At 40.8% G+C, this 13,358-nt stretch overlaps 1 protein-coding gene and 1 pseudogene across 4 annotated transcripts in view; both read left to right on the top strand.

The window, feature by feature from the left end:
• The window catches only part of Atxn7 (ataxin 7), a 147,965-nt gene that overhangs the window by 89,202 nt on the left and 45,405 nt on the right, over window positions 1-13,358 (top strand). The window lies entirely within an intron of this gene.
• Window positions 6,114-6,612, top strand: LOC110309382 (NADH dehydrogenase [ubiquinone] 1 alpha subcomplex subunit 5 pseudogene; annotated as a pseudogene).

Genomic DNA, 13,358 nt, shown 5'->3' with positions numbered 1-13,358 from the left:
CTTCACACTCGCCACCTTAGACTCCTGTGAGAACCCAGGCACTGGCAGGGTAAAGCTTCTTTGGCTGGTTGTGACTGGCAAGTTGGCCAGTGTTCTGTTGTAACGCACAAACACTGTCCACTCTGAGGCTATTACAGGTGCTCGCTCACAGGGGCTGATGCACACCTACTCAGAGTTGTTAACTCTAGCACTGATAAGGGGAAAGAGGCTCTGTTTTTAAAAATCTATTTTAGCGTCTTTGTATCATGTCAAATTGCTGCTGAAAATGTAAATCTGAAAGAGGACTCAGGGTAGAGCTCAAAGTGTTAGTCTTTTGAAGTGGGAGTCTTTTAGTGAGTTAGTGATGGATCTGTTGGCCTTATACTACTGAATAAAGTGTGTGCCTTACTACATATCTTTTCTCGGGATCCCCACAGGCAGAAATAGTGTATGGTTAGAGATGACTGTAGCCTGCTTCTGGGGTTGGGTGCCTTCCTCCTATTGACTGACTGCCAAAGACAGAGCCTCTAGATAGGTCCCTCTACTCTGTGTCCTGCTGTTTGTTGTTTATTTGTTTAGGAAGAGGGCCTTGAAACACCACCAGCGCCTTTCTACACAGACAAGGGAGTTATCTTAAGTAACAGAAATAGACGAGAGATAATAAATAATTCAGCCTGGACAGGCACCACATTTATGATGGCTATAATTAATTGAAACCCTGATCCAATGTCAGATCTTGAAGCATTTTTCTTTAGATTGGTTAGGCTGATCTACTCATTACCCTTTTGGGTAAGCTTGACTCTCTAAGGTAGGGTATGGTAATGACTTGTGACTACGCCATTCATTCCCAATATTTAATCAGGCTCTAGCTGACTAAATTTGACTTAGTGACTTAATTTCACTCACTATGTTTCTTTAAACCAGTTTTTATTGGTATAAAACATGTACAAAGAAAACTCTAAGGGAAACAGCATATAATGTTTACCGTACAGGATGACAATGTAAGATAAAGAACATTTAATTCTTTGTGGCTGGTCATACCAGTTTTGGCTATGAACCTGAGACCTGCCCCTCTTGTTTAAAAGAAGGCTAGATGACTGGGAGTGAAGTGGTGGGTGATAGCAAGTGTTAGCTTGTTTCACCACAAAATAAATGAGGTTTGGAAATGTCACTTGTTTTCCTTACTATTTAATGTTAATAATGTTTGGAGTGAAGTATTTCAAGTTTTGGGAAACGCCAGCTTAAACTATTGAATTTTATTTCCTTTGATGATTTCAGACTTGGAAGCAAAATTCTAGACTCTTCTGTCGCTCTGCAGCTGGATTCCATGCCGGTATCCTTGTCCACCAGTTGCTCTTACTAGTCATTATGAGTGGGTGCGAGTCCATTCGTCAGGCCTTCTGTTTACAAATGTTGGTCATAAACTAGCTGTCTCAGTCTGATCATCGCTGTGATCTTAAGGCTCTTTCCGTTTTGAATGAATTGGATGCTTTATATTTTGTGGGTGCCAGCATAAATTACATTTAACAAAATGTCATTTTCATCAGATGGTGGGTAATTTACTCAGGAGACATCACTCCTGGCTTTCTTGTGTAGTTATTTGACTTAAAGGATGTTAATGTAACAGTAGAATGATGTTTACTCTGAGACCTGCTGAACTACACCTGCCCATAAGCTCCTCATTTTTATTGTTGATAAAATTGGACAGGTGCTTGTGACCTGTGATTGTTCTCATGGTATTGAGTTATTTTGCATCGCAGAGGGCTTGCTATTTAATCGAGAACAACCACTCCCTCTAATCTGATTGTCTTAGACTAAGGAAACAAGGACTTAAAGGTATTCTAGTGTGTTATCTTATTTGAATATTTTGGTGACTTTTTGCCTAAAGAAAAAAATCTTAACTCCGAGAAAATTTTTTGCCAATGAAGTTTATAGCCTGAATATTTTCTACTTTAATATTTTGCTGATAACTAATATTTTTTAAGATCGACATTAATTGAAATATCTAATATTCACAGATTACTCATTATTTTTAATAGTACTTGGTGATTTCCAAAGTATTTTTATACAGATTGCTTCACTCTCTGTTTTATTCTGAGTGTACAGATGAAAGTCCAAAATTAAATTTTATTTGCACAGATAAAATGTACCAAGCCACCTATTTCTCTTGCAAGTAATACGGATGGATAGCTTTAAAAGGAAAGCCTAAGAAGACATAATGAATTGTACATGTCCTAGACTATTAGAATTAGTGACAGATGTCTTGTCTCAGGTCAATTTTTATGTTTTCTTAGAGTAGCTGGATCAGCATTGTAAACCAGTTACTTGAGAGAGACTTTTGGTCATTGACAGATGCAGTTGATGGGAGGTGGAAGCCAGAGTCCGCAGTAGAGGCGGAGCCAGCAAGTTGGATTTCTCCTGTGCCTTTGGACTTAACTCTGAGCCAAAGCTGAGCTCTCTTTTTTAGTAGAAGAGATCTTGTAGCTCTTCAGAGAGTCTTACTACTGTTCATAAATAAATAAACAAACTGATAGAACTGCAGAGCAAAACACACATGTGCAGTCTGGGAACAGGGACCTCACCAGAACAGGCACAGCTCAGCAGGAATGATGTCAGGGTGAACATTCTTTCCTTCTGTACTCACTGATCCCGGAAGTCAGTCCAGGAAGATGGTTTGACCTGCACTCTTTGCAACTTAATAACATGTAAAATAAGTTCCCATTATTCTTTTCCATAAGGCAAATAGTGCTGATTAAAACTACAGACAAGGTCAGTAGCGTCAGATAGAGGGTGTCCTCATTCTAGATAATATCATTTTACCTCTCTTCCTTAGTCATGTAATACGTAGAGACCATTACACTGATGTTCTTTATGGTATTTGAAAGGAACATCTTAATTTCTAGTTATACAATGGATTGATTTTTTTTCCTCTTATTGATACCTGCTTTTATTAATATCTGTATCATTGGGATTTGCTTTAGAAGACATTAAATAGTCAATGACATTATTCAAATATCCCATGCCCATTAAAATGCCAGGGATTTCTGTGTACTGTTAGCAGAATGGTAACTCTGATATCAAGCAGTCTGTATTCTGTTTAGGGAGAATGGAGAGACAAAAAAATGAAAACAGCAAAATGAGTGTTTAAAGACAGCATATCTAAGGAGTTGGTATTTCAACTCAGCAGTAAAAAAGTATGCAGTCATTTGAGATCTGGAGGAAAGTGTTTCATGCAGCAGAAACAGCAAGTGCATAAGGCCCGGAGGGGAGGTTGGCAGAAAGTCTCGGAGGAGGCAGAACAGTGCTGTCTTAGTTAGGATTTTACTGCTGTGAACAGACACCATAAAGGCAAGTCTTGTAAAAAACAACATTTAATTGGGGCTGGCTTACAGGGTCAGAGGTTCAGTCCATTATCATCAAGGTAGGAGCATGGCAGCATCCAGGCAGGCATAGTGCGGGAGGAGCTGAGAGTTTTATGTCTTCATCCAAAGGCTGCTAGTGGAAAACTGACTTCCAGGCAACCAGGGTGAGGATCTTAAGCCCACACCCACAGTGACATACCTACTCCAAACAGGTCACCTATTCCAACAAGGCCACACCGCTAAGTGGTGCCACTCCCTGGTCCGAGAATATATAAACCATCACAAGAACAAAGGGAGTCTGGATTGAAATTGGAAAAGGGAGATCACGTCAGGTGATGCCTTAGATTCTACAAGATGTGGGAGAAATCAGTTGTTACTGGAGGACTGTTGAAAAGTGTCAAGCTCTAGTTTTGATTGCTTGGTGGGACTTGAGTCACACAGGGAGCTTACAGAAATCAGTTAGTGTGTCGTTTTTTCACTGGCTAAGTTTAAGAGGTCAGTGAGATAAGGTTTTGTGGTATCTGGGGCAGTGGGTGTCTTTGGAATTGAAATCTGCTTTGGAAGTAGAAGGCAGCAAGGACTGCTAGTGGACAAGGTAGGGGCCTTGTGGGGAAGAGAGCAATGACTCATGGACCTTACTTGGTATAAGGGGCTGCATGATTGACCTGAGCTTATGTAACCATAAGCTTTCAGTGTGTGCATGGGCATCCACATCTTAGCGAAGTGCACTGCCCTGAATGAGAAGCCTTGGATGTGTTTTACTCAGCTCTTAGGGATTGTTTTAAAGATTGTAGAGGTAGGGAAAAACCGATGGTAAATTTGGAAAGATGATTTTTATTCTTTTCAGCTCTTTTGTGTTTATTTTCCTATTGTTACTGTTTTGTTGTTGTTTTAGTCATAAACTTAGTAATCTAAATATGCAAGTCAGAAAATAAAGAAACATGTATATATTTTTCTAGGACTGACTTCTCATTCTCATCAGTAGCAGGATTTTCTTTTCCTAAGCCTTGGGTTCAGCTGGATGTGAGGGTGGACATTGCTGATCGCAGCGCTCTGGAGGCAGAGGCCATGCAGTCTCTGAGTTTGAGGTCAACCTGGTCTTCATAGAGGGTTCCGGGCTGGCCAGGAATACGTAGTGACACTCTGTCTTTAAGAAAACGAAATACTTGGATTCCATTCCCAGATCCAGTACAGAGGGGAGGAAAAATATGACTGCTTTTCTAAAAATTTATTATTATTATTATTATTATTAATTATTGGGGGAGTAATGCACATGCTAGAAAAAAATTAACCAGTAACATAACTGCAGTCTTAATGAACCAAGTTCCTCCATCTTTTCAGAGGTCCAGCTTGATGGATAAGCTCTTAAGTTGTTATTAGACCCCAGTCAAAAGAATATTTGCCTGTATTTCCATCCATGACCATTTAGATTTCTTATAAATTTACCTCTTTAAAAACCTGTTAATGTATTAATGCCATTGCTATATTTTTTTAAAAGCTGTCTATTTTTTCTTATTAGTTCATTGTAATTACTTTAACCAGTTCTCTGACAGTGAGCATTGGGCTTTTCAGTGCTTGGTTTCTATGTGCAGTATTTTCAAAGAACCATCATTCTGTGAAACTGTCCGTATTTCAACACATTATTTTTCTACATGGTAGCCAATCTAGGCTACTCAGTAGGACTTGGCTGTAGTGATTTAACAATTTATGAATTGTTTTGACAGTTCTGATTTGGGTCACTAAAATAGCATAAATGTAAAATTTTGACAATATTTTTGCATGTACATTGTTCACAATACATTTGTGTCAAAATACATACACATAGATATTTGTAATTCAACATAATGAAGTCAAAGTGGTTAGAAACCTGTTTGTAAAAACTAGTGTTATAAAGATACCATGATAAACTAATAATTTTTAAAAGTATGTATGTGTGTGTAGTGAAAACTCAGTGACAGTTTTGACTTGCCTGCTATATACAGAATTCACTAGCTATTATGAGATAGGCTGTTTTTAAGATTTTACAGGGAACACTGTAGAGAAAAGTCAGTGTTGGGATGTTTGCTATGCAGTGTTCCCTGCACCCCCTGCAACCCCGCAACCCCCAATTCCCACAGTCATCTCACATGGCCAGTTTGTTGACTGTTAAAATACCCCTGCTCTAGCCCGGCATGGTGGCACACACCTTTAATCTCAGCGCTCGGGAGGCAGAGGCAGGCAAATTTCTGAGTTCGAGGACAGCCAGGGCTACACAGAGAAACCCTGTCTCAAAAAACCAAACCAACCAACCAACCAACCAACCAACCAAACACACTGCTCTTTCTAGAACCCTGCTAAAGCTATGGGCTGATCACGTGATTGGGAGATAAGGTGCTCAGTGCTTCTATATTGTGCAGCACCCCCACCCCCCCCCCCACCCCCACATTCCAGGGCGTGTGCTTACTCCAGCCTCCAATTCAATGTCCCAAGAGGAATCGAGCACTGGCTCCTTAAGCTTCTCTTTACTGTGCACTGTATTAGGGTGTGCTACTGTATTTTCCCAAAAGAACCTCCATAGTTTTACATATTTTTCATCTTGTATATTTGAAACCTGGGTGGTGGTGCTGGTGGTGGTAGTAATTATTATATTAACTTAAAGGGTAAAATAAGTTAAAGGCCCTTGAGGTAGCTCTTCAAGTAAAAAAGATCTTATCTGTAAGTCTTATCACAGGATTTTGAATTCTGGAACCCATAGTTGAAGAAGTTGTTCTCTGCCCTCCACACATGCACCAACAAAGAATAAATAAAACTTTTCAGTTAAGATACAAACAGTGCATTCCTAGTCATACACGATGTAAGACCTGACATGTACTGCCTTTGGAGTTAAAAATAAAATGTAGAGGGGTCCTGTCATGGCAGGTATGCTGAAGAACTCTGGTAGACTGGCTGTATGTGACACTCCACATGAGAGGCTAACAATACCTTATAGAAAGTTCTTGATCTTCTAAAGAGTGTCCCTAAACATGGAACCTATAGAAAATAACACAGATCACTAATGAGAAAACTGGATACGGTCAAAGCGGAAACAGATGTTAGAAAACTATAAGACTTGCTTCAGGGTGGTAAAGTAGAAGAGGTGATTCTTCAGGCAGAAAATGAACTAAGTCTGGAAGAAAAATGTTGCAATGGGAGCCATGGGAGCCATTGGTGGAAGAGCTTCCTGCTGACCAGTGTAAGAGGCCAATATGATCGCAGTGTCTGAGGCTTGATGTGAATTAAATATTCTGTGATGCAGAAAACATACAAACAAAAAACTAAAGTAAAATTAGTTTTCATTGCCTCTTATAATTGCTATGCTAAATTATCTAATTGTCCAAATTCCTAATATTAAAGATTCACAGTGAGCTTTAGAAAGTTTGCCAGAGTTGCAAATGGGTCCTTTGTTTGTGGTTCTGTTGTGCTCCTCTGTGTACCTGTTGCTGTAATGTGCTTCCCACAGAGGAAGGGAGCAGCTCAGTGAAGCGGCTGTTTAATGCTGCCGCACATTCCACGCAGCTCAGGCTTCTTAAGTTCCCTTCCCAGAGAATTTTTTAACTGACCACATTTTAATCGATTTATTTTGTGTATGTGTATGTTGGGTGTGTGCGCGCCTCAGTCTGCGGAGGCCTAGGAACAGGTTGCAGGGATCGTTTTCTCCATGTGGGTCCCACAGATCCAACTTAGGCTGTAGACTAACATGTACTGCTGAGTGGTGATCTTGCGCATGAATTTGTTTATACTTGAAATTGTTAAGCAACCTTTAAAAAAGGTATTTTGTTGAGTGTGTTAAATACATAAATTCAGCCAGGAGGAGTGATACACACTTATAATCCCTACACCCGGGAGGGGAGGCAGCAGCAGGAGGGTTATTCCAAATTGGAGGTCTGGGAGGGATCCATAATGAGTTCAAGGGCTGCCTGGAATATAGAGCGAAACCCTGAGTCATAAAAGCAATGTGTGCTACATTTTTATGTAAATAAGCAAAATGAAATCATCCCAAATATGATATTCAGTCTTTTTTTCCCCTTGCTTTCCTGACTACTCTAACTGCATAAGAGTCCATCCTAACCTCTGAACTGTCAAAGAACTTAATATTCCTGTGTCTGTTTTCTCATTGAGAGCTAGGAGTCTTGTTAATAGGTAGTTTAGTAACAGAGTTACAAAGTGCTCATGTTATGCACATTTCTGCTGCCTCCTTAGCAGTATCAGGTGCTTGTTCTCAGGTTTCCAACAGTCCCCACCACTCTTAAAGAACGGCCATGCTGCAGCTTCCACGCACGGCCTGAGATGGGCTTCCGAATTATTTTTTTGCCTTTGACCCTTTGAACAAAGCCACTCTTGGGCATATGTGTAAGTGTGGTGATAGTGCATTGTGTGAGTCTCAAGAAAGGCTTCTGGGTCAGAATTAGTAGTCATTGCATTGATGCTAGCTGCTGCTAGATGGATTTACAAAAGGATGGAGGTTTGTTGTGTCTGTTGTTACTAGCCATACCGAATACTAACCCTATGGGGGGGGGGGGTGATGGATTTATTTTCTGAATTTCTATGTACTTTTCTAAAGTCTCTCACATTGTCTCTCTTTTTTTTTTTTTTTTTTTTTTGGTTTTTAGAGACAGGGTTTCTCTGTATAGCTCTGGCTGGCCTCGAACTCAGAAATCCGCCTGCCTCTGCCTCCCGAGTGCTGGGATTAAAGGCGCGTGCCACCATGCCCGGCAATCTCACATTGTTTCTTATACACATGCGCACGCAGGCACACACAGGAGGCAAAGAATTATTTCAAAATGAGTGACTTTAAAATACTCAAACAATTCAAAGTAATTTTTAGCATTGTAGGGAATTTCTGTAAACATTCTGTATGGCTTTTACCTTGGGTAGGAAGGTGGAATTGTTCAATCTGGGATTCGTTCCTGCAGAGTGTAGCATGGAGTGAGCGTTCAGCAAGATTAATTGCAAGGCCAAGGAAATACATCATCATTTTTCTGGTCTCAGCATCCTCTTTTCATTTGGTGTAATTCATTATCTCTTAATAGTGTTCATGTTTGTCCATCAATTGATAACGAAGCTTAGGAATCAGACAGTGCTTCACACACCTTTGTAAATCAGACCATGGGGGATAATGTATTATTTGTCTGCCTTACATTCATGAAGTGTGTGATTTGGCCCTGAAAAGCCATCGCTTGATAGATCAGAAGAGGTAAGGCAGAGTAAAGCTACTGTGTAGGATTAGCCCCTAAGGTGAATTATCTCATATAAACTTCATTTCCCACCTCTCCTAATGAGCATTGCATAATAGCATGGGTCTGTTTTTTGGTGAAGCTACCCTGATTCTAAGATAGTAGTCTTTGAGGCCCTCAGCTGAATGAATTGCTGGGTATTTCCAAGTTTGAAAATACTTTCTTCCCCTTTCAAGTGTTCCTTGGCAGCAGCTAAGGAATGTTAAAGCTGCTTTAAGTGCCAATTAAGGCCAATTATAACCTGCCTGGCCTGCTGAGACCGTGCAGTTAGCGGAGGCCTGTGTTGTACGATGAAGAACTGCCTGCTGCCAGCCATGGGAGCATAGAATTTCATAACTGCCAAGGGCTTGTTTGTTCTCAGAGCACGGGATGACACTTGTGCTGTCCAGGAAGTCCCGGGGTCTGTGAAGGACAGACTAGTTTATGTAGTACTGATAGTACCGTAGTACTTATGTAGTGAGAGTACATGGTACTCTTACTTCTTTCTTCAGAAGCTGTCTGACACCTGGGTTGTAATGGGTGATAGAGCAGACTGAGTGCCTCGCTGTGTACTTGGTATTGCAGTGCATGCATTGTTTAATTTACACTCTACCTGTAGGAGGAGGCATGATGCTAGGTGAATCCAGATCCTTTCCCTTGAGTTGGAACTGTTAGACTGGTCTCTCTGTGCCCTCATCCCAGCCCTCTGGCTGCTCTGAGTGCTGGTTCCCAGGAGAGGGGGACCGCTCCATGACTCTTAGCCACAGTGGAATGGTAATGTGGATGTCCTTGTAACTATGGCACTTACAGAATTTTTGGTCTGGAAGGGTGTTATTTACTTTCATTAAAATGATATTTTCATCTTTTTAGTAAGGTGCCTTAATGATTTTCATAAGAAAAAATATGTGATAATCAAAACCAAAAAGTACCCAAAAAGCTTTCTGAACACTGTTGGGAAAATAATTTAAGCAATAGTAATGCTTTTCAAGAAGAGCAAAGCTAGGACTGGCCGAAACAGAATTTTCTACAGGGCATTGAGAAGTAGTGTTTTAAGCTTTAGTGTGAACTTTATTCTTAATTTTTGTGTTTATGTACAGCTTGTCAGTGTAAAAAATTATGTTCTCCTCAGTCTTCACTATCCCTCCTGCTTTCTCTCACACAGTAAAAGAACAAGCTCAAAGTTATTTCTCTTAGGTATGGACATGTCTGCATCCCAGCTGCCCTGAAGGCTGAAGTAGGAAGTCAGAAGTTTTAGGGCTAGCCTCATTATTAGCAAGACTGTCTCAAAATAAAGTAGGCAGTAAGTAGACTACAGGGATCTTCCCTAGCCAGGCACAGGGCCCTCAGTCCCAGAGCAGTCATAGATTGCCTGCTTTCAGGGTCTTTTTTTTTCTTACTAGCACTGTCACCATATACAGAAGGGGACATTAGAAAGGCACTCACACACACTAAAAACACAAGTGGATAATGGCTGTTCTTAAATTGTTCATTTTTTTTTAGATATTAGTGAGATGGAAATTAAAACTAGTTTGAGGTACCATTCCCTCTCCCCAGTCAGAGTGGCTACCATCAGTAAATCCCAATAGTTGGTGAAGAGTATTTGCAGAGAAAGGAATCCTCATACATGGTTGGTGAGTGTGCGAATAGCCATGGGGAAAGTCAGTTTGGAGATGTCTCAAAAAAAAAGGAAAGGAAAAGAACCACCATGTGACCACACTGTTTTACTCCTGAGCACACACACCCCCAGAGAACTTCACACCCAGGTAAAGAGTGTGACACTCCAGAGTTAATTTAGAACTTGTGTTTCACATTTTCTCTTTTTCTCTTGCCTTCTGGTAAAATCATTTGCATCAGAGTAATTCATGACTTGGTGCTCTCTCCCCTCCCCGTCTCACTTTTGGTCTCTTGGTCACTCACACACCCAATCATACAGGATTTATGTTATCTTTCCCCCTCTTTTCACATTTAAAAAGTGCTCATTCTGATGTTCCAAGCTTCTCTGAGCTGTTGTTACCTTTAAGGTCAGATCAGCTGGGCAGTCTCTTTAACTGGAGGGTTTGTCAGTTGGCAAAAAGGGAGTAGTGAGTTGTATGGAGATTGTCATGGTGCTCACATAGGGACAGGATTGCATACTTATAAGGATCCACAGAAGGCATTTGTGTTAGGAGTAGAATGTGGTAAACACTTTTAATCCCATCACAACAGGAGGCAGAGGCAGAGGCAGAGGCAGAGGCAGGTAGATCTCTGAGTTCAAGGCAAACCTGATCTACAGAGTGAGTTCCAACACAGATAGGACTGGCTATACAGAGAAACCCTGTCTTGAAAAACAAAAAAGAAAGGAAGGAAGGAAGGAAGGAAGGAAGGAAGGAAGGAAGGAAGGAAGAAAGGAAAAGAACAGAAAGAAAAGAAGAGAAAGTAGAGGAGTTCTCCAATTCAGGGATTGGATTCCCAGCCGGACAAAAAGCGTACGGTATTGTACAGATTTTGAAAATAAGTATCAAAACAGGCCCAGATTATTGTTACTTGATTTAGGAAGGAAAAGTTTGTTTAATAGGTTTGACACTTAGTGAGTCTAGCTAGTATAGGGGAAAGGCTACTGATATTTTAGAAATACCATAATTCCTCAGGTTTTATAATTAGGCCTATGCTTTTTTTTTTTTTTTTTTTTTTAAGTAATCGCAGCAGTTACATTGCTACTCTACAGTTAGTCAGATAGTAACAATGTTGAGTAATTCACATTTCAGCAGACTACATTTATAAATTCCATCTTCAGTTCTGACAAATTGTGTCTCCTTTCATGTGGAGCGGTGAATCTCAACCTGTGGGTCCTGACCCTTTGATGACCCTTTCACAGGGGCCACATATCATATATTTTGTGTATCAGATATTTACAGCAGTAGCAAAATTGTAGTTACAAGCAGCAACAAAATTTTTATTTTATTTATTTATTATTTAATTTAATTTATTTATTGTTGGGGAGTCACCACTATATAACGAAAGGAAGGTTGAGAATCACCGATATAGAGGAATTAATTTATACCGGCTGGCAAGCCGTCTATGACCTTATTAGATGAAATTAGACTCCACCCACTGTTTTCTCTTGATCTGCCAGGACCTTTGTAATTGAAGTGGTTTTTACAGTAGTAGGAAATGTTACATAACCCAAACATGGAGCATATCTGGAGTTGGTAGGCAGACCCACATCATGATGCAGGTTTGCACTGAAGCACAGCAGAGCTCTGAAGAGAAGGTAGCCAGCCAGAAGCCTCTTCAGAGCAGCCCTTCCTCCACAGGGAGCCAAGAGCTCCGCTGGGTGAGTGCTTCCTGGTAGTCTTCACAAGCTGTGCTTGGCCTGGGGCCTGGTTCTAAATAAACTTGTAGAAGGTAGGTTAGGACTCTGCTCCCTCGCATAGAGCTGGGCTGAGTCTGGAAGAGTTTATGGAAGCGTCTCTTCCTTCTGGCTTTTGTCCTGTTCTGCTAACAGGCTTGGAGGGGAGGACTCTGCTGCTCAAGTGCTAGAGGGAGGGAGCTCTGCAGTGCTGGGGGGATCAGTGCTAATCTCAGCAAGAGGGATTAACTGCTGCAAGCTGTCTGCAGGAGCCATTCTGAAATGTCATTTGAGTGATCTGGCCAAAGTTCAAATGCAGGCAGGAGTGGAGTTTGCTATTAACTTTTGGAAAATGCTGAGGTTTGCACCGAACAAACAGCTCTTGTATTTCAAAACACTGAGAAAGCACTGGGTACTCCCCTCTAAAAATGGAAGAGCCTTGTAACACCCTCTGTTTTGTTTTTTAATCTTGTGGTGAGTGAGGTTTCATGACAGACATCTCAGCGTTTCCTGTAATGTGTTTGAAAGCTGTTTTGTCCCGGTACTTCAAATTCACAGTAAATTTCAAACAGAACACTGTGAAGAACAACTTCAAAATACAGACAGCAACCTTGGGAAGTCATTCAGCAGCTAGAATGGAGTGAATAACATTACAGTTTCTAACTCCAATACTGACTTTTGTTCAGTTACATTGTTAGAACACCAACAGAACTGTGCTTTGGGCCAGGAGGAAGATGACCACAAGTTCTTCAGTTTTTACTGGGCTCAAATTTCATGCCTTCTTCAAATAATGAGCTTGACTGGGTGGTTTCAGCTCAAGGTCCCCAGTTATAGAACTTTAAAGATAAATAGAACTTGAAACTTTAATCAAAATACGAAGTGTCTTAAACTGCCAGCGTTAGTTAGCGCTGTGCTCTCTGGTGTTGTTTGCTGTCACTGGTGGCCTTTCATTTGTAGACAGCAGTCACTTTCTGTTTAGGAAAAAGCTTTACTTAGGGTTACCAAGGAAGCACCCCAGCCTCACTCCAGGCTGATGGGTGTGGAGGTGGGGGTCTTTTAAGTAGTGTTTGCCTGAGGGCTTGTTGTTGCCACCATGTGATTCATTAGGTTTTGCTGTCGTCCTCTGTCCAGATAAGATGGAATAATACGGTTGCAGGATTGGAGATTCCTGAGACAGACTGAGCACAACACTCAGCAGGTGCTGCTCTTAGTCCCTTGCCTCTCGGAGTCAAGCCTCCTCCTTGACCTGGAAGATGAGACTTGCACAAAAGTTTCGCCTTGAAAAAGCAATAAAAAAGTTAGAGGTCAGCCTGATCTATAGAATGAGTTTCAGGATAGCAAGGGCTACACAGAAAAACCCTGTTCTTAAAAAACAAAAAAGTAAAAAGCAAGAAAAACAAATCAATTTATGTAGTTATCAGGTTTACTAGTTTTTGTTTTTGTTTTTTTTTTTTAATG

Source organism: Mus caroli, unplaced genomic scaffold (assembly GCF_978045245.1).
Source record: "Mus caroli unplaced genomic scaffold, Mus_caroli_1 scaffold_12, whole genome shotgun sequence".
In the NCBI taxonomy this organism is placed as follows: domain Eukaryota; kingdom Metazoa; phylum Chordata; class Mammalia; order Rodentia; family Muridae; genus Mus; species Mus caroli.
This window is presented reverse-complemented; position numbering and strand designations above follow the sequence as displayed.